Source organism: Rattus norvegicus, chromosome 17, assembly GCF_021556685.1.
Source record: "Rattus norvegicus strain SHRSP/BbbUtx chromosome 17, alternate assembly SHRSP_T2T, whole genome shotgun sequence".
In the NCBI taxonomy this organism is placed as follows: domain Eukaryota; kingdom Metazoa; phylum Chordata; class Mammalia; order Rodentia; family Muridae; genus Rattus; species Rattus norvegicus.
In genome coordinates, this window is record NC_141550.1 from 88,489,702 (window position 1) to 88,517,500 (window position 27,799).

The 27,799-nt window shown below is 43.4% G+C and overlaps 1 long non-coding RNA gene across 1 annotated transcript in view; it reads left to right on the plus strand.

Annotated features, from left to right (window-relative positions):
* The window catches only part of LOC148000307 (uncharacterized), a 55,882-nt gene that overhangs the window by 4,999 nt on the left and 23,084 nt on the right, over positions 1-27,799 (plus strand). The gene's annotated exons all lie outside the window — the stretch shown is intronic.

The window sequence follows — 27,799 nt, forward strand, 5'->3', positions numbered from 1 at the left end:
GATTCCTGGTAAAATTTAGACAACTGGGGCTGGCTCAGCGAGTTGAGACATTTGCTGCCAGGCCTGATGGTCTGAGTTTGATTGTTGGGAGTCTCTTGGTGTAAGGAAAAAGCTGACTCTTGTAAGGATATAAACAAAGCAGGACAACATAAACATATTGTGGCAAGTCCCCCACCCTACAAGGAAAGTAAAAAGAAAAGAAAGGAAAAGAATTAGACAAGGGTCCAGCCAAATGGCAGAGATAGCCAGGGATCTGGCTTTATTTTTCAACAGACATGTGACCCTCAGTAACACACAGAGAGTGAGGGTTTAATATGTAAATCAATCCAAACAGAAGGTTGATTGCTACTGATTCAGGTCTTGCCAATTCCCATTGTCCATTGTCTTGCTGATGTTTGCTCTATTGAGCAAGAACCAGTGTCATCTAGACCGATGGCTTCCTCTGCTGGAAACCAAAAAAAAAAAAAAACAAAACAAAAACAAAAACCAAAAACCAAAAAACAAAAAAAAAAAACCCTGAATAGCCCCATGGTCCCTGATTTATAACAATAGAATTCTGTCTTGAGGAAAGCAGCAGAAGTTGAAAATGAAAGCAACAAACACAACAAAAGTAAAAAAAAAAAAAAAAGAAAGAAAGAAAGAAAGAAAGAAAGAAAGAAAGAAAGAAAAAGAATTTATTGCCCCATAACTTAGTAGAGTACACTGGAAAGGATCCCTTCCTTTCTGATGGTCTGCATGGGCTGTGACTGGCATCCTTCAGGGACAGGAGAAAGAGTCTTCTGTCACATATGGCTGACCCAGAAAAAGATCAAAATGCAAACCTGGAATAAGGATTTCTAGTGAAAGCGTATCATTTTTTGCACCATCATAACATAAAAGAACAAGAACAAAACAAAACAAAAAAGTTTGAGAGCATCTGTTTGGACATTCTAGAACGCTCAAAATATCAGCAAGGACAGGCTTCCATTATTTCCCACAGTTTTAGAACAACAACAACAACAAAAAACAAAAACAAAAACAAAACCCACTAACATTAGGGCATCTAATCTCAGGGCAAAGGAAGCACTCCTTTTAGCTGGTTCACAGCCCAACCATCTGTAGCCTAGATTATTTGGAACCTGTACTTACAATGGGTATTGGTACACCACAGTTAGAATCAGATTGTAATAATCTTATAGAAAAATAGTATCTTAGGTTTTTTAGGGCAGTTACAAAATAGTAATTAGAACCCTTAGTTATTCAGATGGTTTTTATCCAAAATCCTCACTAAACAATGTAACTTTTAACTGTGTCAGTTAGCTTTTGCTGTGTAACAAACTGTCTTCCAGTTTAGTGTCCTCAAAAACCAGCCATTTCTATAGCTCATGAGCTTGTGACTCAGTACTTTGAAGTGATCTCAGCTGGGGAGTTCTCAGGGGCTTGTGGCCAGCTTCTAGATACACTGGGAGCTTGTGGGTATTGGGGGCTCCGTTAGGATAGCTCATCCTTCAATTGCAACCATACTGCCTGGTAAGTTATTTCTCTGCCAGTAAAATGAGCCAATTCAAGCCAGATTAGATTATATTAAGTGCAGGTTTATTGGGAAGCTGCTCTCAGACCAGTTCACTGGCCCCAAGGAAGGAGGCCATGGACATAGCCATGGGTTTGGGGGGGTGGGGAGGGAGAAGAGAGAATGACAGAAGAGGAGGAGGAAGAAGGAGAAGGAGAAGAAGGCGAGACCAAGTGTCTACAAATGTCTAGATTATATAGGGAAGAGCCTCCAGGGGAAGGATAGCCCAGCTCCTAGGCAGAAAAGTTCAGGGTTGAGGGGAGGGTATGCCAGGTAGGGATGTAGGGATACTGGGAGAACCTGGATTCCAGGTCTGCTTTGGTGTGTAAAATAGGCACCTGCCCCTTGACCTGGGCTGAAATCAAACATCCCAGTCTTTTGTTGATAGTAAATGAATAAGGGACAACATGATCATCAGTGAATACTTCCTGCTAACACTGGGTCATCGTTATGGGGTGGAGGATGGCGGTGGGCAAAAAGCCGGAATGTCTGCTTGTCGGCCAAGTCTGGGAAGAAGAGGAGGTTACTTCACTGCGGTCCAGGCCATGGAATAATCGGGGGGCAGGAGTGTGCAGGCTCAGTTAAAGCAGTCTGAATCCGGGCCAGAGTGAGTACCTGTGGGTAACTGCATGGGAGCCATCCTGGAAGCAGTTCTGAGGAAACATTTGGACTTGGCAGGATGCTAGAACGTGTGTGTGTGTGTGTGTGTGTGTGTGTGTGTGTGTGTTGGGGTAGAAGATAAAGTTAAGGAGTTTAGGGAGAAAACCTTCTTCTTGAAACTCTTAGGCCCATGGTCTGGGGGTTGGTGGGGTCCCAGGACCAGGGAAAAGGGAATAGATCCCACTGTCAGGAGCAGGCAGATGGGGAGGTGGGGAGGGAAACAGGCTGCTAATTGATAGCACTTATGTGGAGTCCATTTTTTGATGTGAGAGGAGGGTTCGAGTGGATTCCCTGAAGTTTACGAGAACCTTTTGACGTTTACAGCAGTAGCGTAGTAAGGGGGAAAGACATCTGAAGCATTCTCGTTCCTCCCATGGTACCTTAAGTCACTTTAACCATCTAAGTTTTTCGTGTCCTCAAACCTTCAGAAGCTTTTGTATCGTCAGACTTTACATAAACTTTAAAATTTACATCTTTTTCTATCTAACTACTGATCACTGTAAAGTGAGTTCCTTTAGGTAAGATCACTGTAAAAAGTTACATCTTTCATTAGAGGGGGTTCTGTCCACCCTCATGACAGTAGTTGATGATGAGACCATGGGACCCAGTTGTGAGGTTAAAACACAGTAGGTGTTGGCATTCCTTGTAGGTCGGCCCCACAGTTACCTGGCAACAGCAAGGTGTGCTGACTCACTATAAAAGGGACTGCTTGCCTCCTCCTCTCTTGTTCTCTTCTCCTCTTGCTCTTGCCCCTTATCCTCTACTCCCCTCCCCATTTCATCCCCTTTCTTCCTCCCTCTCTCTTTCTCTCTCTCTGCCTTTCTGTGTCTTTACTACCCCCTGAACTCCCCTCCCCATTCCCTAAATAAACTCTATTCTATACTATATTGTCATCCCTTCCTCAGGGGAAGGGATGCCTCAGCATGGGCCCACAGAGGCACCTGCTTTCCCCACACCATATCATGCCTTCACCAAACACATCTCTGGCTTTTTTCTTTCTTTTCATAAAGCGCAACAGTAGGTAGCCTCTGTGTCCACCAGGAATGAACTAGACCCACCTGCGTAAAATTGGAGTTGCAGTGACAATAACAAAGATGGCTGCTATGAGTCATGTGACTTCCCTCAACCAAGATGGCGGCCAGCCACATGCTGTTTACCAGCTATGTAGACTTTACCACTGCTGGCCAGGGTGTAGTTGAGCAGGCATGGTTGGATTAAATAGAAAAGAGCCTCTGGGGGAAGGTAAGCACAGCCCCAGGCTGGAAAGTTCAGGTTTCGGGGCAGGGTATGCCAGGTAGGGACTGAAGGATGCTGGGAGAATCTGAAGGGCAGGACTGCTTTGTAAAATATCCATGCAGTCCCTTGTTCCAGGGTCTAAAACCAAACACTCCCTAGCCTCTCAGTTTCTAGAAGTCAATCCTAACCTCTCCCATTATGTGGTGGAAGAGTTTTAGGATCTCAAGAGAGCAGGCGTTTATGTACAAATGGCTTTCAAGGATCTACTTGTGTGACATTTGCTAATGTCCTATTGGAAAAGTCAACTCAGATGGCTAAGTCCACATTGTGAGTGAAGAAATTGGCCAGTTTTCCTATGGATACGCTGTAGGGCATTTTACAAGACTGTAGATGCAGGGAGGGGAAGAATTCATGATCATTTTTGCCATCTATCCATTCCCTAAAAGACCAACATTGCAGGGTCTGTGAGGTGGCTCAGAAGGTAAAGGGCACAGGACTGGCTCACTGGGACCCACCTATGAGAACCAACTCCTGCATTTGTCCTCTGACCTCTGACCTCTGACCTCTGACACTGTAGCATATATGCCCACACACAGACACATAAACACATGCACACAGAATAAACAATATGTAATTAAAATGTTTGGGGAGATTACCATTGCCTTGAGATAGATTAGAATATCACAGCCAAGATCTCATCCATGTTGGTGGTGGTTGTTTATTTTTAAATTGTTCTAGAAGAATCTCTGGGTGCGTACAATTACTGAGTTGTCCTCCAACAAGCTACTCTGATGTATAAACACAACAGAGCATTTTGTAGCTGTGCCAACTTAAACACCATGACAACTTTGAAATGTCTCAAAAAATTTAACATTCTGTGCATCTATTCTTTGTATAAGTAGTGCATCTTCTTAGGTGATAAAATGTCCCATTGGATTAAAAGCTCAATGTATTGAACATCGTTTATATATTACAATAAATGCTCCTATGGAAGAGTAAGGAATAGGAGGGAAACTTAGAGTCTACGTAGGTAAATCTTTTAATCTTCTGAATACTCAGTTTCTTTGTCCCCTAGATAACATCAAGAGAAAAAAAAAAACCCTCCATGTTGTATTTTAGCAGTAAAATGATGGAATCTGTTTACAGGAATATATCTAGGTCCAAAAAATGCAGATATAATGAATAGAAACACCAAGTTCAATTATTAGAGAAACCCATTGTGCAACTGACTGGCTATGGGCAGAAGTCAGCTTCTCTTTCATGACACGTTCCCTCCCCATCCCTCCCCTCCCCATCCCTCCCCCCCTCCCCCCTCCTCATCCCTCCCCATCCCTCCCCAACTCTCCCCAACCAGCCCAGCGAGTTTATTATATAGAATAGGGAGTTGTGGTTATTATATACAGATAAAAAGGAGGCAGGCATGGCATACAGCTGGACCAAGGAGACAGGTTTAGCTAATCTCAACATCGGAGCAAGCTCTCTGAGGGAGCAGTATTCAGGTTATGAATATTTGGAGGGGGAAAGCTATTCAGACATTTTCTCTACAGACCAGAAGCATTCACACAGAAACCATAAGGGAAGGCTTTGCCGTGGGGAGAAGGTGGCCGTGTAAGTGTTGAGAACGCCCTTTCTCTCAGAACTGCCCTCTTCGGGCTTCTGCTGCTCTCCAATGTACGGGTCATTTTGCATTTGTCCCTCGTCCCCCTGATCTTCCAGCCACCACTGGCCGCTTCCTGCTTCATAGCACTATTTCCTAATCTTCTTTCCAACGCTGGCGTTTTCTGATTTGGAAAGTTTTTGTTTCTCAGATTGTTTTCTGTAGTCTCACCTTCACTTATTCTGAAATATCAGTTTTCTCCCGTGGCTACAATATGACACCGTGACCAAAAGCAACCTGAGGAGGAGAGGGTTGATTTGGCTTCCACTCGGTCCCTCAGTGAGGGACACCGAGGCAGGAGCTTAAGGTAGAAACCACAGAGGAGTGTTTCCTAGGCTTATGTTCAGTTACCTTTCTTATACACCCTGGGCCACCTCCCTAAGGACGGTGTTACTCGTAGTGGACTGAGTCTTCCTGCACCAAGTGACAATGACAAAAATGCCCCACAGGCCAATCTGATGGAGGCCATCCCTCCTCTGAGTTCCCTCCTCTTGCTGTGTCAAGTTGAAAACCAGCTTCAGCCATCACGCTTGGCCTTGCTGATAAGCCCAAGGGAGGCTATTTTTTATTTTGTTTTGCTTTGAGATGGGATTTCTCTGTGTAGTTCTGGCTGCCCTAAAAATTGGTAGGTTGGTCAGGCTCACCTTGAACTCAGAGATCTGCCTGCCTCTGCCTCCCAAATGCTGGGATTAAAGATGTGTGCCACTATGCCTGGTTAAAAGTCAATGGAGTCTCTATTTAAATACCAAATTACCATCCTTCCTCTGTTCCAGATCACAGAATGCAATAACAGTCATTTTATCGCCTATGATCTCTGCTCCACATAGGGTGCAATGTCCTCTTAATGTTTTACTCACAAACTAGATACTTGGGGAGAGGGTGGGGGTGCTGTAATATGAATGTAACCTAGGTTTTACATACACCAAGAAAATGTTACATATACGGTTGAGCTATATATCCCTATCCTCAAGGTGATTTTTTTAAAAATAAATTAAAAAAAATGTATTGGGAGACAGAGCATCTTTTGAAAGTAACAAATGGGAAGTATGACCGTTCATCAATAAATATTTATTGAGGAGCTACTTTGTGCCAGAAGCTAGAAATATCACGGTTAGCACAAAGAGAGGTGAGCTTTCTCTCTACTTCTGTTCCTGGGCAATCAGTATGGAGAAGGGGGAACAGACCATAGGCAAACCACACAAATACACGGGCAATTCCAGCTGTGACACTCGCCAAGAAGGAGTTCCCAGGGGCGAGCCTTATAGCATGGTGTGATTTTTTTTTTCCAGGCAGGAAGTTCGCAAGGTTCTCCTGAAGAATCTTATCTCCAGGCAAAATCTGAAGGACGATGTAGCAGACTGACTGCGAAAATTCTTACAGTTATTTCTGCCTTTTTAATTAGGTCACATGGCAGCCCCTCTCCCCGGACATATCTACTCTGCTCCCCTTCCCTCCCGGACTGACTCTAGAGGGCTTTTGTTAGTCTATGGACTCGAAGGAGTAACATCGAGTCCGTGCTGAGCGACAGCTTTAGTAAGCGATGATGAGTCGCTCCCTGAGAATTGATTCTGTTATATAAATAAGCTGGGCTAGGCCGAGGGAAGAGGAGACACACAAGCAGGTTGTCCCCACGACGACACCTTCACTAACAGCCACGTAACCACCAGACACCAGCCAGGCCACAGCTGCTCTGCTAAATGAACAAACCCAGCCCCAGAGTAGGCCAGCCTGGCTCAGAGCTGCCGAGCTACCCCACTGACCATGGGTCTCTAAGTTGTAATCAATGTCTATTGATTTTTAAGAGACAGAGGTTTGCTCTTGGTTGGCTGATAGCAAATGAGAAGGGATTACCTAGGCGTGTGCAAACCCATAGGTCAGGAAGAGGGCACCATGGGTCCCTATGAGGATGCATCTTGAAACGGCTGGGGGAACTCCGTAAACAGAGTCTGGGTATGCTGAACCACGCAGAACACTTTGCTTTTCTTTTGATGAGTGGGGCTGAGAATTGACCTTAGGATTTTAGTATTAGCCATTCCAAGGCCTAGAATATGTTAAACGCTGAAGTCTTTTTTTTTTCTTTTTTTTTCTGGGAGTCAAATCTCGAGCCTCATCCATTCTGGACAAGCATCTATTACTGACCCATACCCACCAGCCCAGACTTGAGCCTTGATTTTAAAAGCAGTGGGGGGGCTGGGGATTTAGCTCAGTGGTAGAGCGCTTACCTAGGAAGCGCAAGGCCCTGGGTTCGGTCCCCAGCTCCAAAAAAAAGAACCAAAAAAAAAAAAAAAAAAAAAAAAGCAGTGGGATTCCTCGGTCGCGAAGGTTGCAGAATTAGACTTTGACGCGAAGGTTGCAGAATTAGACTTTGACATTTTCTTAAAGATACACAGCACAAAGTCAGTGCGCCAGAAGAGAAGAAGGGGAGTGTGTATGTGTCTGTGTGTGTGTGTGTGTGTGTGTCTATGTGTCTGTGTGTGTTTGTGTTTGTGTTTGTGGTGTGTGTGTGTGTGTTTGTGGTGTGTGTGTGTGTGTCTGTGTGTGTGTTTGTGGTGTGTGTGTGTCTGTGTGTCTGTGTGTGTGTCTATGTGTCTGTGTGTGTGTGTGTGTCTGTGTGTGTTTGTGTTTGTGGTGTGTGTGTGTGTGTTTGTGTTTGTGGTGTGTGTGTGTTTGTGGTGTGTGTGTGTCTGTGTGTGTGTGTTTGTGGTGTGTGTGTGTCTGTGTGTGTGTGTGTGTCTGTGTGTCTGTGTGTGTTTGTGTTTGTGGTGTGTGTGTGTGTTTGTGGTGTGTGTGTGTGTTTGTGTTTGTGGTGTGTGTGTGTGTGTGTGTGTGTGTGTGTGTGTGTGTATGCAGTAGTCAGGAAGAGAGAAGGCACAAGTCGCTGACAAGGACGTGATAGTAAAGACCACAGCCTGTCACACCCCTGGAGTCATCTCAATGGAGTCACTTGATGGCTTATGGTAGTGGAACCCCCCCAGACTTGTCCAATATGATGTTAGACATTGGGGACGGGGAGATTTGGGCGACATTTTAAAAGGAGGATTGCAAGAATTAGCCCTTAATAGATCCTGGGGATGACTTTATCAGGATCATAACAAAAGTTTCTCCTAGCCAGTCTGCTTTCCTGGCAGAGGCTACCAATCCCCAAACTACATGGTAACGGAAAAGCCAGTTTGAGGGAAAGAAACCACATGTTTGGACTTAGGTATGTTGAGTTTATGATGTCTTTGATATTCCCAGGATGTTCTTATAGAAGTTGGGTACACAGGGTTGGGGGGCTGAGTAGGATGACTAGAGACCTAGTCCCTGAGGCATCTGTGGGTATGGCTTGAAAGCAGTATCCTCAGGAGGGCTTGCCAGGTTTTAGGTTAGTGGTTTTGAGTTCCAGGAGCATCCAGAAATGGTTGGACTGCTCCTGGGATTTTGTTCCCACCGACTATCTCAAAATGTGAGATTCACATTCTTTCCCTGAAAAAAAAATATGGAACTAGGTTTCTCTCCTCTTTGCAAAGCATTCAGCGTGAGGGGATAACAGATACAGGGGTTAGACAGTATTTCTATAATCTCACGCTGGGGGGATGGAGTCAGAAAACCTTGCTTGAGTTCAGACAAACCTGGGCTACATAGTGAGACCCTGTCTTAGGGTTTTACTGCTGTGAACAGACACAATGACCAAAACAACTCTTATAAGGACAACATTTAATCGGGGCTAGGTTACAGGTTCAGAGGTTCAGTCCATCATCATCAAGGCCAGAGCAAGGCAGCATCCAGGCAGGCATGGTGCAGAAGGCTGAGAGTTCTGCATCTTCGTCTGAAGGCTTCTAACCGAAGATTGACTTCCAGGCAGCTAGGATGAAGGTCTTAAAGCCCACGCCCACAGTGACACATCTATTCCAACAGGGCCACACCCTGTAATAGTGCCACTCCCTGGACTGAGCATATACAAACCATCACAGACCCTGTCACAAAAAACCTCAAGCCAAATAAAACACGTGAATAAACACGTGGCTGAGTGCTGTGTCTCTTTGGGTCACGTGACAGTAGATGGACCTGACAGTAGGTTGGTTTTGTACCTGTTTACAACTGGAGTTAGTTCCAGGGTCACGTTCACCTTTCACTTATAAAATCAACACATTTGGTGGATGCTGCGATGAACCGTGCTGCGATGATCTCATTTAGTGCGGAAGTCCCCTTTCCGTCACTGAGGCAAAGACCTGAAGAGATCAACCTAATGGAGGAAATACTTTGGCTCAAGGTTTCAGCCTGTGGTCTCTTGGCATCGTGGTTTAAGGATCTGTGGTGAAGCAGAACGTCGTGGTGGAGCCTATGTGAGAAAACAGAGGGAGAGAGAAATTAAGGGCGAGGGACACACACACACACACACACACACACACACACACACACACACGGAGAGGGGGGAGTGAGAGTGAGAAAGTGCCCTTCAATCCTCAGTGATCTGTTTAATTAGTCCCACCTCCTAAATTTCCCACTACTTCCTAATATCCCCTAAAATATGTCACTCAGAGGAATCCACCAATGACGTTAGAGCCCTTGTGATGCTCTAAGGTGTCACCTCTGAACACTGGAAACCAAGGCTTTGAGAAACAATCCTGTAATGCAAGAGTTGTGGGGTGTTTTTGTTTTTGTTTTTGTTTTGTTTTGTTTTTAAGATCTAGACTACAGAAAGTCATAAGCTAGAATCTATTTCGTGGTGCTCTAATTGAACTCTAAGAATAGTTAACCTCCACACTACGCTACTCAGTTCTTGGTTGTTAACAAGAATGTCACCCCATACATTTTAGGAAGTAAAGAATGTATTTACATGAATGGTCATTGTCTATTTAAAAGTTTTTTTCTTTCTCTTTGAAAGGAAGTATTTATTTTTACTTTGAACAATTTCCAGATTAGTTTGTCATTATTGGGGGTTAAGAGTAATTAGTTTTTGTGTGCTAAACCACAGAATACTCCTTTCGTTTTTAAAAATAAGGAATGTCTCTTTAGTGCTATTTTGGAGACCTTTAGGAAGAATTTCCATAACAGTTAACACATAATAAAATTCTAGAAACAAAAATTAAGTTCAAAATTTTAAAGGCAGTTCTCAGAAAATGCCCTGATAGAATTCTTAGTTTTATTTGTAATATTTATTTATTGTGTGTGTGCATCTGGTTTGAGTGTGTGTGTGTGTGTGTGTGTGTGTGTATCTGGTGTGTGTGTGTGTCTGTGTATGTCTGTGTATCTGGCATATGTGTGTGCATCTGGGGTGTGTGTGTGTGTGTGTGTGTGTGTGTGTAAATTTGGAGCTTGCTCATGCTACACCCAGTATTTAAGGTCATAGGACAACCCTGCTTGCAGGAGCCCAGGTCTCTGTTGTTTTCAGGTTGTGAATGCCAGCCTAGCTGTCCCCCAAGCTTCCTGGAATCTCCTGTCTCTAGTTTCTTTCTCCCTGTAGGAGTGCTGTGTTACAGATGCTGGCATGAACATAGCTGGCTCTTTAAAACTGGGTTTGGGGATTTGAACTCATGCTTGCACAAGCGCTCTCTCATCCACCCTAACCCCCTAGTCCTCCCTGACCAAGCCCCTCAGGTCTTCATGCTTACAGAGCAATCACCTTACAGAGCTGGGGGCACCTTGCACCCCAGCTCTATTCTCATGTTTTTAATAATCTCCAGACACTTCAGCCATAGCTAATACAACATGACAGCACAGCATCTGATGTGAGATTTCTTTATATCTGGATTTCACATTCATTTGAAAAACTTGCTTGTATCTTTGCAGATGGGGCAGTATTGTTTGCATGGAGTTGGTACCACGAGGATGGTTTTTAAATTTTAAAACACCTTTACAAGCCCCTGGTGTGATTCAAAGTATGTGTTTGATGATGTTTATTTAAAATCTTGACTCTTCTTCCTAACGGTTAACTCCTGGACTCTTCCCTCCCTTTGCTGATGCACCCAACAGGCAGCCATGTGCTGTAACTCAAACCTTGTTCATTTACTGTAGAAGACTTACAGCCTCGTAAGCCAGCCACACTGAGATGAACCTAATGGGCACGCTTCATTATCCTCAGCTTGGCATGATCTGGGCATGCACGGTCTTGACCAGCAGCTGCTTCTCCATTCCTCTAACATTACCTCATTTCATATCTTTGACTAAACTCAGCGACACCAAGTTCATTTACCATGCCACACGATGGTCCTGTCTTTATCGCCTGTAACATATTATTTAAAAACTTCGTACATTGAAACTTACTTTTACTTTTGTGTGTTTGGGTATATGTGGGTGTACATCCCACAACGTCAGTGCAGAAGTCAGAGGACACCTTGCAGGGGTCAGTCCTTCCACCATGAGAGTACCAGGGATTGAACTCAGGTCCTCGGGCTTGGCAGCAAGCTCCAGCTGAGTCTTCACCTGCTCTGTTTTATACATACAGATGTGGACACAGACTGCCTTGACTTCTGAAGTTTTGTCCTATGATTTTTCAACTGTTGTGAAAGTGGTATGCATTTGGAAGATAGCGCACTGTGAGTTTTAAACCTTGAGTTTTACATTTTGAGAATGGGGACAGACATAAACCCTCTCTTGACATGTTGGCTGTGGTATGAGCAGCAGCCTCCCAGGAGCTGTGCAGTCTTACACTGAAACCACTCTCTCTGTGGTACAGTTTGTCGTTAGTGCTCTCATGAACAGGTTTCAATATCATGCTGCCAAAATGGTTTTCAATGTTTTTTTTTGTTTGTTTGTTTGTTTTTTGTTTTTTGCTTCACAATTCTTCCCAACTATAGGCTAATATGTCCTGGGCAGGCTTAAAATCGTAAGGATTAGTGATTTAAATGCATTTTCACCTTATGAGATTTTTAGTTAATGGTGGATATGATGGTTTGAACATCACCCCCCCCCCCAATAGGCTCATATGTTTGAATGTTTACTCACCAGAGAGTGGCACTATTTGAAAGGATTAGAAGGATTAGGAGGTGTGGCCTTGTTGGAGGAGGTGTGTCCCTGGGGGTGGGCTTTGAGGTTTTAGAAGCTCATGCCAAGCCCAGGGTTCTCTCTGCCCACAGATGAGGATGCAGTTTCCATCTGCTGCTGTTGGGCTTGTCTGCACGCCCAAATGCTCCCTGCCATGATGCTAATGGACTCCGAGACTGTAAGAAAGCCACCAATTAAATGCTTTCTCCTATAAAAGTCGCCTTGGTCATGATGTCTCTTCACAGCAATAGAGCAGCAACTAAGGACTAACAGTGGGTTTGTCAGGCCTAACGTTAGGAACATCTGTTCGCTCCCACACTTTCTTGGTTTCTTAAGAACTCATACTTTTGCTCACAGTACTATTGTTTGACTGTGTCCCCTCCAAACTTCAAGTGTTCAACCTTATGGCCAGTGTAACATCATTAAGACCTGGGGCTTTGAAGAAGTGATTAGGTCTTGAGGGCCCCCTCCTTGTCAATGAGTCCTTTGTTTGATAATAGAGTTTCTTGTCATATTCGGTATACTTTGTCTATCATCTTCCACCATATTGTTTCCTCCTGCCGGTGTGGGAACAAGATGTCTGGCTTGGTGAGGATATTGAACAATGCCCCAAATTCTTGTGATAAAGGTTTGACCTCCCAGCTTAGCACTTTAAGAATCTGGGTCTAATAAAAGGTATTTGGATCGCTGGGAGTGTGCCCCCGCGTGGGACTGTGGGATTGTGCCATTTCCTTCTTCCCTTTTGTTTTATGGCCATGTGTTGAGCAGATGTTCTCTGTCCAGTGCCATACTCCTGTCACGCTGGGCTGCCTCATCACAGGGCGACGACTGACTGAAACCTCCAAAATGGGGGAGCCAAAATAAGCCTTTTCTCCTCATAGATAAATTTCAGATAGTTACTGGAGTGGAAAGTTTACTAACACTGCAACTACCTTGGAAGCAAAAAGCAATGGTTACCAGACAACCAAACCTGCTATTAAAAATCTTCTCGGGGCTGGGGATTTAGCTCAGTGGTAGAGCGCTTGCCTAGGAAGCGCAAGGCCCTGGGTTCGGTCCCCAGCTCCGAAAAAAAGAACCAAAAAAAAAAAAAAATCTTCTCTTCTTTGTAAAATACCCAGCCTCTGGCACTTTGCCGTAGGAGCCCTGAGCAGATCAAGACAGTTTTCATAGCACTTGAAAACAGCCGTAATGTGTATTCAGTTCTGAGCTGCAGGTACTTTAACTTTCATCTGTGTCAGTTGAGCTTCATGGCTGACTGATCTTGAAGCTGCCAATCAGTACTCTGAGACAAGATTTACCACCTTCATGGTCTCTGAAATCGAGGGCACACTCACGGTCAGTGTAATGATGCCTGCCTCCATGGTGAACACCAGCTGCCTGGTGCTGTGTTTCCTGGCTGTGTACCTGCAGACGGATGGCTTAAATTCTCTGGGCTTCTATTTCCTAATTTATCAACCGAGGGATAGTAATATTAATACGTCCCAGGGTTCGTTCTTAGCATTCATCTTGAAGAGCATGTTTGCGGAATCCTGATAGGTGTTCTGGCCCATGATAAGGTTTATCTAACGTTGGCTTCACGTGCTGTGTTATATTTCAAACATAAACATCAAAATACCAAAGTTTTTATGTAAAGTTTTTAAATTGTTGGAACCCCTTTGCACATAAAGGTAATTCATGTTCAGTCTTGTCTCACCTAATGTTTTAGTGAAATTCAAACTAGGACATACACATAAATTGCATAAAAAATTAAAATCATGTAATTTTCTAGTCTATGTTGATAGTAGACATATAGATAATCATTGAAGATGCTTGGCATTTCATTTTGTTTCTTTTTGGGGACTTGTGATGGGTGGTCTTAGTTGTCAGTCAGACTGAATGAATCTACAGTCACTTGGGAGATGGCCTCTCTAGGCATGTATCTTAGTCAGGGTTTCTATCCCCGCACAAAACATCAAGACCAAGAAGCAAGTTGGGGAGGAAAGGGTTTATTCAGCTCACACTTCCACATTGCTGTTCATCACCAATGAAACTCAGCAGGTCAGGAAGCAGGAGCTGATGCAGAGGCCATGGAGGGATGTTACTTACTGGCTTGCTTCCCCTGACTTGTTCAGGTTGCTTTCTTACAGAACACAGGACCACCAGCCCAGGCATGGCACCACCCACAAGGGGCTAGGCCCTTCCCAGTTGATCACTAATTGAGAAAATGTCTTACAGTTGGATTTCATGGAGGTATTTCCTCAAGGGAGGCTCCTTTCTCTGTGATAACTTCAGCTTGTGTCAAGTTGACGCTCAAAACCAGCCAGTTCACCATGCCTGTGGGGAATTGCCTTGACTGAACGGAGTTGTGGAGATCCAGCCACTGAGCGTGGTACCATTTCCTGGTCACGATTTTGGGCTGTATAAATGGAGAGGGAACTGAGCAGAAACCTGCTTTCACCCCTCTCAGCTTCCTGCGTTCAGTCTGTCGCTTTGTATCTGAACACAGTCTACTCTGGCTTCTGCTTGACTTCCCGGCCGCTGCAGAAATTGTGTGTGTGTGTGTGTGTGTGTGTGTGTGTGTGTGTGTGTGTGTGTTTATATGCACACACTTGTATACATGAAGGACAATCAGGATTTAAATATATTATAATTTTCTATTAGAAAAACAGCCAAAGCAGCGTTTAGTAATTTTAGTACTTTTAAAAACAAAGGTAAGGATGACAGTTTTGAGAATTTTGGTTCTTTAAAAAAAAAACACAGGGTTGTTATAAAAATGTGCTTCATGTTAATCCCAGGTGTGGGGATATGAGGCCGCTTTGGGCTGTCCTAGCAACTGACTATGATTTGTTTCATGCTCCACCAGAGGGGTGTTGTGGCCAGGTGCAGATAGTTTTTGTGATTTTATGACTTTTAGAATTCTAGGAACTTTTCATAGGGTCTATCAATGCTGGGGCAGGTTTGGTGGCTGATGGTTGTGGTTTGTCTGTAGTTGTGCTCAAAGAAGAAATGGAAGGACAGAAATTAGATTCAGGAATCTGTCTGTCTGTCCATCTGTCTGTCTCTCTCCTCCCCCTCTCTCCTTCTTTCTCTCTTATCTAATGATAAGACCAGGGGAGACAAAGGGTGGCAAAAATAATAACCCACAAAGTAGCGAAGACCAGCTACAAGCAAATAAAATTTCCCAATCAGAAGTAGGAAAACACTTTCTAAGAAAGTCAAAGTAACCTGTTCCAAATGGTACCAGAGCACTGGTAGCCAGAGGGCTAACCGAGACAGACTACAACTATGTTGTAGTCAGAAGCAGAGACTTTTCCATCAAGAATAAAGTAATATTAAAAAAAATCAATATCTTATGAAAATTGATTACCTGTTTGCGGGGGCGGGGGGTGTTGGCCTCACATTAGATGCCAAATTCATTCTAGGTGGGTGGAAGAGCTAACAAAGTGTGGAAGAAACTCTGTCCACACTGGCACAGAAGGGCCGGAAAGAGGAAGTGTGAGCAGCGGTATGAGGATAAGCCCTGCACCAACATGAACAGGAGTCAGAGGGTGAAAATGTGGATGTGCTGGGTTTGATTCCCAGCCCCCAAAAGTACAAAAAGAAACATTCAAACACAAGAAAATATTTGCAACGTGTATTCAGAAAAATGCACCACAAAACACAATGCTCTTAAAAATACTGTAAAGGGGGTTGGGGATTTAGCTCAGTGGTAGAGCGCTTGCCTAGCAAGCGCAAGGCCCTGGGTTCGGTCCCCAGCTCCGAAAAATAGAAAAAAGAAAAAAAAATACTGTAAAGATGTTGATGATTAATCTGAGTAATCAGGGAGAGAAGTAATGGGAATTTGGGCTGTTTGTGTTGTTAAAGCCCTCTCTTAGAATTATCTTACACTTGTGAGCATTTTGCCAGCATGTATATCTATGCATCACATGCTCGCCCGGTGCCCTCAGAAGCTAGGCAAGGGCACCAGATACCTTGGAACTAGAATTACAGGTGGCTGTGAGCCACAAGTGGGTCTGGGTCTTCTGGAAGGGCGGTCAGTACTCTTGACTGTTGAGCCATCTTTCTAGCCCTTAAAAGATTCTTTAATAGGGGCTGGGGATTTAGCTCACTGGTAGAGCGCTTACCTAGGAAGCGCAAGGCCCTGGGTTCGGTCCCCAGCTCCGGAAAAAAGAACCAAAAAAAAAAAAAAAGATTCTTTAATAAACATGTAACAATGTAAACCAGCAGTGTCTGTATAAACAATGGTAGAAAAGAACTACTCTAATAAGCACCAGCTGGCATCTTGTCTGAACCGAGGCCCAGCAAATGTTACCACCAGCTTTCTTACTTCAAGTGGCCCTTGAGTGATGTGCAATTTCTTCTGAGCCAGTGATGTAGCGATGAGAATGCTTTTAACATTGTTTAAAATAGAAGGAAAGGGGACAGACAGCATAGCTCATAGCCCGGGCTAGATGAATAAGTAGCAGGAGGTCTGTTGGATGTAATATTACAAAGTCATTAATTACTGCTACTGTGCTGACATGAAACCATCTGAGATATGTTATTGAGCAAAATACTAAACTATGCAATGTGCAGAGAGCTGCTTGGTAACCTCTATAGTTAGCAACTATGTGTCTGTGTTTCTGGGTATATTTTGACATAGTTTTTCATCTTCCTACTATGATTACTGTGTGTGCTTGTATGTATATGTGCATGCAGATGCTGGAGACCAACGTTAGGCAACTTCCTTAATCACTTCCACCTGATTGTTTTTGAGACAGGGTCTCTCACTGAACCCAGAAAGCAGCATTTGACTAGGCTGCCTGACTCATGTATTCAGGGATCTGCCTGCATCTGGCTGCCTAGTGTTAGGGCTACAGACAAACACCACTCTGCTGGCTAAATCAAGTTCTGACCATCCTGTGTCCAGGACAGATGCTTTGTCTGCTGAGCCATCTCCTCGACCTCGTGTTGACATATGTTTAAAAGCCAGGAAATGTGTGACCCAGAAGTATCTGTAACAGTTACTTCTGAGAAGCAAGATTCACACAGACCTTATGTGTTTTGAAATAAGAAAAGCATTGTTTGGGGCTGGGGATTTAGCTCAGTGGTAGAGCGCTTACCTAGGAAGCGCAAGGCCCTGGGTTCGGTCACCAGCTCCGAAAAAAAAGAACCAAAAAAAAAAAAAAAAAAAAAAAAAAAAAAGAAAAGCATTGTTTAAGGACATTTCAGTTGTCCTGTCCTGTGAGCTCCTTGCTTAGATCGTAGGATTCGTTAGAGTGTGAATCTGAAAAAGCCTTCTGTATGGCATGACAAACCTGAGACTTGGAGCCTCTCTGGATAAAAGGCCTTCTCCACATTCCACATTCCCTTAGAATAACATCACAGAGGTACTTCATGATGCAAATGCTCTTCAGTGAGCTCTGAGAAAGATCGCTTTGTATTACGTTTGATGAGGGGGAAGCAATTTTACAGCAAGGTTTGAGCATCATTGGCAAACAGCTTTGTGTGTAATAGAGTCACATTTATCTAGAATGTACAGTTTACGAATCTCTTTTATATACATTATCGTATGTTAATGTTCATGATAGCCCTCAGACGTGAGCGTGACACTCACTACCAGTACTGTTAATGCTGGTAAGACTTCTAAAATCCCACCCACTGGTCACCAGTGTTTGGTCCCCGGAACCCACATTGTGGAAGGAGAGGAATGACTCCCACAAGTTGTCCTCTAATCTCTACATAAACATCTGGTATTGACACAGACACACACACTAAATAAAATGTAACACAAATTTAAAAATCTTAATAAATGCATGTCAATTGAATGGTGAAGTATATAGATTTAGAAAAGCATCTAAGTACATGAATATGTCTGTATGTGTATCTATGTCTGTACGTAGATACATATGTGTTTGTGTTTATAGTCATATGTTCACATGTCTACTTGTTCATGTATGTGAGTGCACAAACGACCATAGATACCCAATGGGTTCAGACCTTCTTTTCATCATTTCTAAATTACTCTTAGAAAGCTTAAGGGACACAGGAATAACACAGTATTTGTGACTGCCCAAATTACATGTTTAAAAACCTTTAAGGAAGCCACCACGAATCTCCTTCAGGCTGGGCGTCGTGGCACAAGCCTTTAGTCCCGGCCTTGAAGAGGCAGAAGCAGATGGTTTTTCTACAGCAGTCAGTTGCAAGTTAGCCGTGCTAAGTAGTGAGTCTTGTCTAAAAATAAATAAATAAATAGATAGATAGATAGATAGATAGATACATAAAATAAAATAAAAATAAAGGAACTGGCGATGTAGCTCAGTGGCAGAATACTTCTTGCCCAGCCTGCCCTAAATCCTGGCTGCCCACCCCAAGGACCACCAAAATACTTAAGTCTCCCATGCCATTCCGTCTCCGACGTTCTCTGAATGGTGAAAACAAGCAAAGCTCGAAGTGGCTCTGAAAGGAATGTGCTCCAGTTCCTGATTTGATTTTAAGCATTAAAACTCGGTGTTTGTGTCATTTGTCACAAATGTAGTGGTGGAATGTTAGAGAGCTTACCAACATAAACAGCTTCTGACTTAAAAATAACAGACAGTCACAAATATTTATCCCTTATCTCAGCTGCCAGAGTCTCAGCCAGTCCCTGGGAATCTGTCTGGCCAGAGGGGAGGGCCAGGAAGAACATTCCAAGTTTCTCTCTGGCTTCAAAAGAGGAGGAATGGAAGGGACTCTGTAGAATAGATGCAGGGACCTCACTTCACCAATCTGTCCTCTCTGTGTGCTTAGATATCCTTCACAGTAAAAGCTTGCTTAAGCACGTGACTTTGATTTGAGAGACTAAACAAACAACAATAACAACAAAAAAACCTGATTTTGTTCTACCCATTTTTCCAGTGCACCAAAAGTGATGATCTGATGATCTCTCTCTCTCTCTCTCTCTCTCTCTCTCTCTCTCTCTCTCCTCCCCTCTCTGAGGGATGTTATTTAAGATGCAAATGACTTTAGTGTAAACTGGCTCGATAAATGTTAATTTCCTTAAAGGTCCCTAAAGGAAGAGGCCCAAGTTTCATGTGGTTATGCAACACTGTGTATGTATTTGTGTGTCCCTCATGCCTGCAGAGAGGTCTACCACCGAGCCTTCTCAGCCCCAGTGGCGTCACTCTGAGGCCAGAGGCAATTCAGAAGACTGGCCTGCAGAACAGCAGCCAGACGTTTTCAGGTGGCAGAGAACGGGAGACAAAGGACACAGCTCCCACAGTGCCAAGGACAGTGCCAAAGCTGAAATAGACTGGGGGGGATGCTGGAGAAAAACGGCTTCCTTGGTGATTGGTCCCTGTCTGGCCAGACCTTCAGGCTTTCAGTTTCAGTTTAGAGGAAGATAAAGAATCAGTTCTATTCAAGGCTTCAACTCCCTCCGCTCATGCTGGGAGACACAGAGAGCAACTTCACTGGATTCGGCTCTGAAGTTTCCTCTTTCCTGATTCTGGACAATTTTTCATACTTGTCTGCCGTGCCTTACGGTCTTCCAGACTATTAGAAAGACTGAGGAAGTCTCTCATTAAGCCCCAGAGAGACGTTCTTGAATTTTCAGAGCAAACTGGTGGCGGATCCCAAGACAGACATTACCTTGCTGAGTCTGTAATATTAACTAATAAACACTGCATATAAAAATATAGAAAGAAAGTAACAAGAGCCAGAGAGAGCTAATTTATCATGAGTGCCAGTGTCCTACAACGCCCTGTCTATGCCCCGCCCCCTTTCTAACCTCAGACTGTGCATGGTCCCTGATTGGCTGATTTAAGTGCCTCGCCTTGCCCACAGAGACTCCCTTCCGTACAGAAGGACCCCTTTAAATTTTCACAGTAGCTACCTTGAGTGTCTACTGCTTCACTTTTCTACCATGCTTTTCTCGAAGCTTCTCATTTTGGAGGGGAAGAGAGTTGCTGGTGGGCAGTGAGGTTCCTGTTCCACTCGCAACCTCCTTCCCCTTTCGTAGAAGGCTGGCTGACTCGAAGATTGAAGGGTTTGGTTCTGTCAGGCTTTGAGTCCCATACCTGTCCAGCCTCGCCTGGCACCAATTTACATGCAATAATTAAGACATAACTTCATCTGATGGGTGAAAATAAAATAAATACTAATTCCTCATGCATTACCCAGAACTCCAAGGGATGGGATAATGATAGGTTTTACATGACAATTTAATGTTTGTCTTGTATAGTCACCTTCTGATGGATCTGCTTGACAGGAGTGAATTCACTATCCAGGGTCCTAGGTAACCCTCACCATTGATAGATACATTCAAAACTTGTGCCATCACCATGGTCAAGCCTCAGATAACTTGTGTTTTTCAAGTACCTAAGGGGCATCTGAAGAGTCCTTTACTGGCATGCAAGAGTATTTTCATGCCTAAGATGGAGAAGGGCTTAAGGACCCCCAAACCATCAGTGTGTGTGTGTGTGTGTGTGTGTGTGTGTGTGTGTGTGTGTGTGTGTGGTGTCCTTTAGTTCTCTGTAGGTTTGTGTGAATATTCAACTTCTTAGCTGTTGTCAGCATCTCGAAAGAATCCGGCGAGCCACACAGAGATGAGGAAGAGTGGATTCAGGAGATCGATGTGTGGTTGAAGCTATCTCACCCAAGTTCCTAACGTCTGTGTCTGTGCCGTTTGGAGACATTTCTTCATTGATCCTCATTAATTTATGGCTTAAAAGTCTTCCATCGGCAGGATCATCCCACAAGTCCTTTATCTGCCTTCGATCAACTGGGGAGCCACAGGGAACTCAGATCCTTGCTGCCACAGTAAAGCAAGTTCTGCTGTAGACCAACGATTCAGCAGTTCCCTTGAGTCTTCGTTTCCTGATCTATACACTGGGAAAGAGGCACTGCCTCACGCGGCAGATGATGTAAACTGAAGTGGGCGAAGCATCTGATGACATACTTCATGCCATCAAGGAGACACGCAATAGATGTGACTTCTCTTCTTGGATGCAGCAGCTCTCGGTCTTAGTGAGGTTGTATTAGATGCAAAGTTCACGACCCTACTGATATCTGTAGTTAGCCATGGATGCACATCCTGTTTCTGTGTTCAGAACAGAAATTCTTTAGGTTGTAGCTTTCTAAGTAGCGAAATGTTCTTTCTGTATCCCCATCTGCACCCCATCCTCGCCCCACACACCCTAATCTCCTTCAGTACTTCTATTAGCCTCTTACTTCTGTAAATTCTGCAACCGTTCTATCGTTCACAGCAAGTCATTTTAGAGTCACCTTGCTTTTTCCAGAGACCTATGAGGGAAACAAACAAACAAAAACACCCTCCCCCCCTCCTCGACTCCATCTTGACTCTATCTTAGAGAACCTGACCTGGGTTGGGGATTTAGCTCAGGGATAGAGCGCTTACCTAGCAAGCGCAAGGCCCTGGGTTGGGTCCTCAGCTCCAAAAAAAAGAGAGAGAGAGAGGAGGGAGAGAGAGAGAGAGAGAGAGAGAGAGAGAGAGAGAGAGAGAGAGAGAGAGAGAGAGAGAGAGAGAGAGAACCCGACCTAAGACCGAACACCAGGTAACAAACCTGCACCTAGCACTAGTTTTCTAAGTCACTCCCTGACAACTACCAATCATGAGGAAAGCAGAAGTTAAGTTTATGGATTGGCTCCTAGCACCAGCCAATCATTTTAAAGGGCAATAAAAGCCCTCCAATCAGGTGTGTGCCAAGCTGAAAACTCCTTTGCTGGTGTTTGCCTCTACAAAGGCTTGCTTGAACTGGGCACTGGGCTTCACCCTCCTGTCCTGCTGCAGCCCTGTCAGTGGTGAGCCCAAGCTTGGGCTTGAATAAAAAAAAGACCCTGGTGTGACTGCATCGGAATCGGCTCCTTGGTGGTCTTTTGGGGTTCTCGATCCTGCACAACAGTACAATGACACTCTTAACACACAGCGATAAATTGCACAGTTTTTTTTTTTTTTTTCTCTCAAATCTTGCTGTGGAGAAAGGCTGACATGGAATGTTTGAAGAAACATGAAACAGATCCTAAAGACAGATGACATCTCACAGAGAAATACATTTCTTTTTCAAGCTTCAAAGCTTTTTGTCGTTCCCTTGATAGTTTATTTTTGACAGGGTTTAACGTATTAAATTGTTCCACTGCCCTTTAGACTAGTCTGAGCACAGTCGTGTGCTAGTGAAAATGATGAATGTCTGTTCTTAATTGAAAATCTAAGCTATCCATGTGGCACAGAATTTGCTCTTGTGCAAAAGTCTCAGAATAAATGCCTTTTAAGGCACCACCTTTAGTCTCTGTAAACGAAAATGGGGTGACCTGAGAGACAAGCTGGTGAAGAGGTGCCTCTGTACCCTTTAGTCTCCATAAGCGATAATGGGGTGACCTGAGAGGCAAGCTGGTGAAGTAGTGCCTCTAGGTCATTCTTCAAGTATCCCTCACAGCTGAGATCCATCAAGCTTCAAAGACCGTCTAGTTGAGACATAATTCTTCATTATTTTATTAACGCTCAGCGTTATACAGATAAAAAAGAGTGTTTCCGCAATGAAAGTTATTTTTAAAAAAGATTTATTTATTTTATGTATATAAGTTCACTGTAGTTGTTTTCAGACACATCAGAATGTGCGTCAGATCCCATTACAGATGGTTGTGAGCCACCATGTGGTTGCTGGGAATTGAACTCAGGACCTCTGGAAGAGCAGTCAGTGCTCTCAACCGCTGAGCCATCTCTCCGGCCCTGAAAGTTATTTATATTAATACAGAAATACAGTGTTTTGGCTACAAAGTGGCTGGAGTTTTGTCAGCAGCAGTTTTGATTTTTATAAAATTTAATTTTATAAAATTATAAAATTTCCATAACGTTGTGTTAAGCAGGAGTTTAAGCGACGTATCTATGATGCAGGCTGAGGTATTTTGATGGTGTCATGAAAGTTGTATTTGTACATGCAAATTAATTAGGGAAGTATATTTATAGTCAAAACAATCTAATAAAACTTTGAAATGATGCCAAATTAAAAAAAAAAAAAACTAATTACCGAGCAGCATTTTAAGAGTCACTTTTCCCCAGCTCCGAAAAAAAGGGAAAAAAAAAGAAAAGAAAAAAAAAAAAAAGAGTCACTTTTAAATGATTATCACATCCTATCTCAGCTGTATCTTACTCCACGCAAGTGAGGCCTGGGAGCAAGTTTCTAGATGTTTGATTACTGTAAATGGAGTCATACAATTGCACTGCAGGGATTTGCTTCTTTTAAGACCCATCGAAGCACATTTGGTAGACTGATTAGTTACCTTGGCAAATGCCACCTTACCATTCTCATTTGCATATGACGCACCCCTCACCATTTCATTTGCATATGACGCATAAACGGGAGAAAAGTTGGAAGCAAAAACACTGACACAGACCAGACACCTCTGTGGGGCCAAGCATCTCATGTTAACCAGAAAATACACAGATTAGATGATGATATCTGGTTTTACAGAAGAACAAGTCGCTCAAGCTCACACAGAGAAAACATAACAGCCTGTGGTGGCAGATCACTGATACTACATTTGCATGTCTCCATCGTGACAAACTCCAAACACATCCATTTCTCTCTCTCCATCACCCAGATTTTAAAATCCAAATATTCTCTTCATCTCTCATTTATTTTCCAGCTTTTAAAATTCACTGTCTTTAGAGCAAACGTAAGATGTGCCTTTTAACACCCACTCCTGCCACTCTCCATCAGTAAAACATATGGATTTTACATTGAAATAGTAGTGCCATTATTATTTCATTATTATCTCGCCCCTATAAGTTAATGATAATGCCTTGACATTGTGTGACTCAATTCTAATTCCAACTGCTTTACAACCTTTTCTTTTCATTTTGTTTGTTAAAACGAACTTATGACTGAGCAAGATGGCGGAGCACATTCCCCTGCAGCTCCAGGAGATAAAGCCCCAGTGTTGATGAAATCTCAGCCATCACATCTGTCAGACATTGTACAAAGCACGATGGGTCCCCTTCCACATATGCTAGAACTCTAGACTTCATCGGTTCAAAGAAAAACTGGCAAGATCCATTAGAGATTTTTTGGGGGTTTTGTTGTTGTTGTTTGTTTTTGTTGAACTATCTACCAACTATTTCTTTTCCCAGAAGGTCCCTTTTCACCCCAAAGTTGGGAAAATGACATTTTACTACTCCTTCTCCTTCTCCTTCTCCTTCTCCTTCTCCTTCCTCTTCCTCTTCCTCTTCCTCTTCCTCTTCCTCTTCCTCTTCCTCTTCCTCTTCCTCTTCTTCTTCTTCTTCTTCTTCTTCTTCTTCTTCTTCTTCTTCTTCTTCTTCTTCTTCTTCTTCTTCTTCTTCTTCTGGAATAGTTATTATTATTAACTATATCATTATCTATACTTATTAGCTATACTATTATCCTTATAGTATAGATTTAATAATTAAGAAGTGTTATAGCTACTGACAGATAACATCAGTGTTCCTAGGATTGAAATGGGAGCACAATGCAGTTAGTAAACCAACAGAATCTGGGGTCAGACAGACCCCGCCCCTTCTCTGACCCTTCCTTGTTAAATGTGGTGATAATAGCTCTTGTTTTCAAGGGTCCTGTCAAGAGGCGAGAAAATACCTAGCACACAATGATATGGAGTAGGCACTTAAAATTTTCAAGTTAATTGAAAATTTAAAAATTTCAGACAGTTAACCAAAATAACATTAACAACCTCGGTTTCTCTCCTAGACTTGGCTTTCATGGGAATTTGGAAAGACAAGGGAAACCCCCTTTCTCTCCTTTCTCAACCTGCCAATGGGGAGAGTAGTTAGAGCTACTGATGCTCTGGGGAGAGGTACGTCCAAAGGACAAGGGGACAAATGACTTCCTATTTGCTGGGTGACTGAATGATGCAGTTTTCTAAACAGTGCTTCCAAATTGGCTTGCTGGCCCTGTCAAATTCATTTTCTAAATGTCCCCACGTATCCTTTTTAAAAAACTGTATCAGTTGTTGTCATTTTTGTTGATTAGCAAACAAAGATATAAAGCAAGTAATTTGTATAATATAGTAATAGCTAATGTTTACTGAGACTTTGTTTTCTCAGTGCTTGATCATACATCACATGACCCTTGAAGTGGTTCTGAAAGACTGGTTGCTTTTAACCTTCATTTTTTAAAGATGAAGAAACAGAGGCACAGAAACTTCTAGAACCACAAAACTGGCAGGAGGGAAAGTGGTGCTAAGACAAACAGCAGCAAAAGCAGCAGTCCTGCTCCAGTGTTTGATGGTGGTGGGGCATATGTATGTGTATGTGCATATGTGTGCTGCATGTGGTACCTTTCTGTGATTGCAAGAGTGTTTGTCCATGTTCATGTATTTCTCACACCTCAGTTGTTTGACATATATATATAATATATAATATATCATATATTAGCTTAATTAAAATATTATTACATCATTTTCCCTTCTCTCCTCCCTCCAGCATCTAGCATTCTCTTTTCGTTTTCAAAATCATGGCCTCTTTTTCTTTAATGTTGTTATAAATATTTATGAGCAAGTATATAAATGTAACCTGATGAGCTGTTTAGCGTTGCTGGCATGTATGTATTTTTAGGTCTAATCACTTGTTATTGAATAACCATTAGAGAGTTGTCTCTGGGGAAGATTGTTTTTCCTCTTTCATCATTCCTTTGTGCTCACCATCTAAGGGAGGGGTCATGTGAAGAGGTGGGGCCGTGTGAGGGATTGGACCATGTGAAACGTTTCCCATCCTAGTTGGCATGTCAACTGGTGTTAACATTATTCAGACCTCATCTCTGTAGCCATGTTGTTGAGATTTTGTGGGTGTGGCTTTCATGTCATATCTAAACACTTTATCACAGCAGAGTTTTTGGTCCTTTGGCTCTAAAATCTTTCCACCCCCACTTTTGAGATGTTCTCTGAGTCTTAGGTGAGGAGGTTGGTACCTCATTTCTTTTGTTATTTTGAGTTGAGGGTGTGACACTAAACATCTGGGCTCAAGAGATCTTTCTGCCTTAGGTTCCTTGGTTGCCTGGCAAACAGGCATGGACCACCGTGCCTGATTCATCCCAGGTTTTTAAAAAGGAAAACGAGGACCAAAATCTCTTTCACATTTCTCATACACCCACCATTCTCTTCTTGAGTACCTGTCATTAACAATGGCATATTGGTAAATGATTCTAAAAGAGGAACCCTCATATTTCAAGACTGGCTCTGGGTTGGAATTGGGAAGATATTAGGGAGAGGTAAGCCCTCCTCCAGTACCTGGGAGAAGTCACATGACCCCTGTTCTCCTTCAACCCTGACCTAGGCCTGTAAGCCTGAGGTCTTCTCTAATCTTCTACCCAACCTGAGTTGACTGCACCCTGAGTTCGCTGTACACCGAGTTGACTACACCCTGAGTTGACTGTACATCCAGTTGACTGTACACCCAGTTGACTGTTCACTCAGTTGACTGTACACAGAGTTGACTGCACACCCAGTTGACTGTTCACTCAGTTGACTGTACACAGAGTTGACTGCACACCCAGTTGACTGTACACCCAGTTGACTATTCACTCAGTTGACTGTACACCCAGTTGACTGTTCACTCAGTTGACTGTACACCCAGTTGACTGTACACTGAGTTGACTGTACACCCAGTTGGCTGTACACCGAGTTGACTGTACACCCAGTTGACTGTACACCCAGTTGACTGTACACCCAGTTGACTGTTCACTCAGTTGACTGTTCACTCAGTTGACTGTACACCAATTTGACTGTACACCCAGTTGACTGTACACCCAGTTGACTGTACACCCAGTTGACTGTACACCCAGTTGACTGTACAGAGTTGACTGTACACCCAGTTGACTGTATACTGAGCTGACTGTACCCTGAGTTGACTGTACACAGAGTTGACTGCACACCCAGTTGACTGTACACAGAGTTGACTGTGCACTGAGTTTGGCTGTGCCTCTTTGCCTTCTCTTCATTTTTCTGCAAAGATTGATTTATTTGAACTTCCCAGTTCCTCACTGTTTCAGTGTTAATAGAGAAGGGTGAGGATGGAGAAAGAAGAACTGCAGCCAAGTCCTCTGAGGGCATGGGATGACAGTGATAGCTCCTCTCCCCTCCCACCCCAACCCCCAACCCACAGTTCCTCACAGTGCATCCCCTAATGCCAAGGGCTGTGGTGCCTTTCAGTCTGATGGGTAGTGAGGATGCCAATTGCTTGTTTCTTTGGAGAAAAGGTCTCTGGCCACTAAGGCATTCATCTTGGCCATACATAGCTGTGATTGTCACTGGGTCGTAAACATAAATCTGGAGTTTTGTTTGAAGATGGGGAAGTAAAAGTTTTCTTACACATCCTTATGTTGTGGTCATTAAGAGGAGAGAGGAGAGGGAGAGCTTAAAAGACAGAATATCCTGGAGAGAGGTTAGGAGTCTCATTCATGTCATTCAGTTGAGCAGAAAGAGTATTTTTAAGACTAGAATTGCAGTAAAAATTCCCTGTCCTTTGAAATCTTTGCTTTCATTTGGGGTGGTGGTGGAATGTCTCCTTTATGGTTTCCCCAGTGACACCAGCTATGTACTATTTTGAGTCTAACCAACTTTTCATTGCTCCACATGTACCTGATCTGGGACTGTGTGTCAAGGTCTGGTGTCTTAAAGCTGACCTTGGGAGGAGTTTCCCTGGCATAAGGAACGTCAACTTTAGAAGAAGCACTGTCCTCCAGAAAGCAGGGAGTTTAGAGACATGTGGGTTGGGTGGTTGGAACACAAGGGGACAAGTAGGAAAG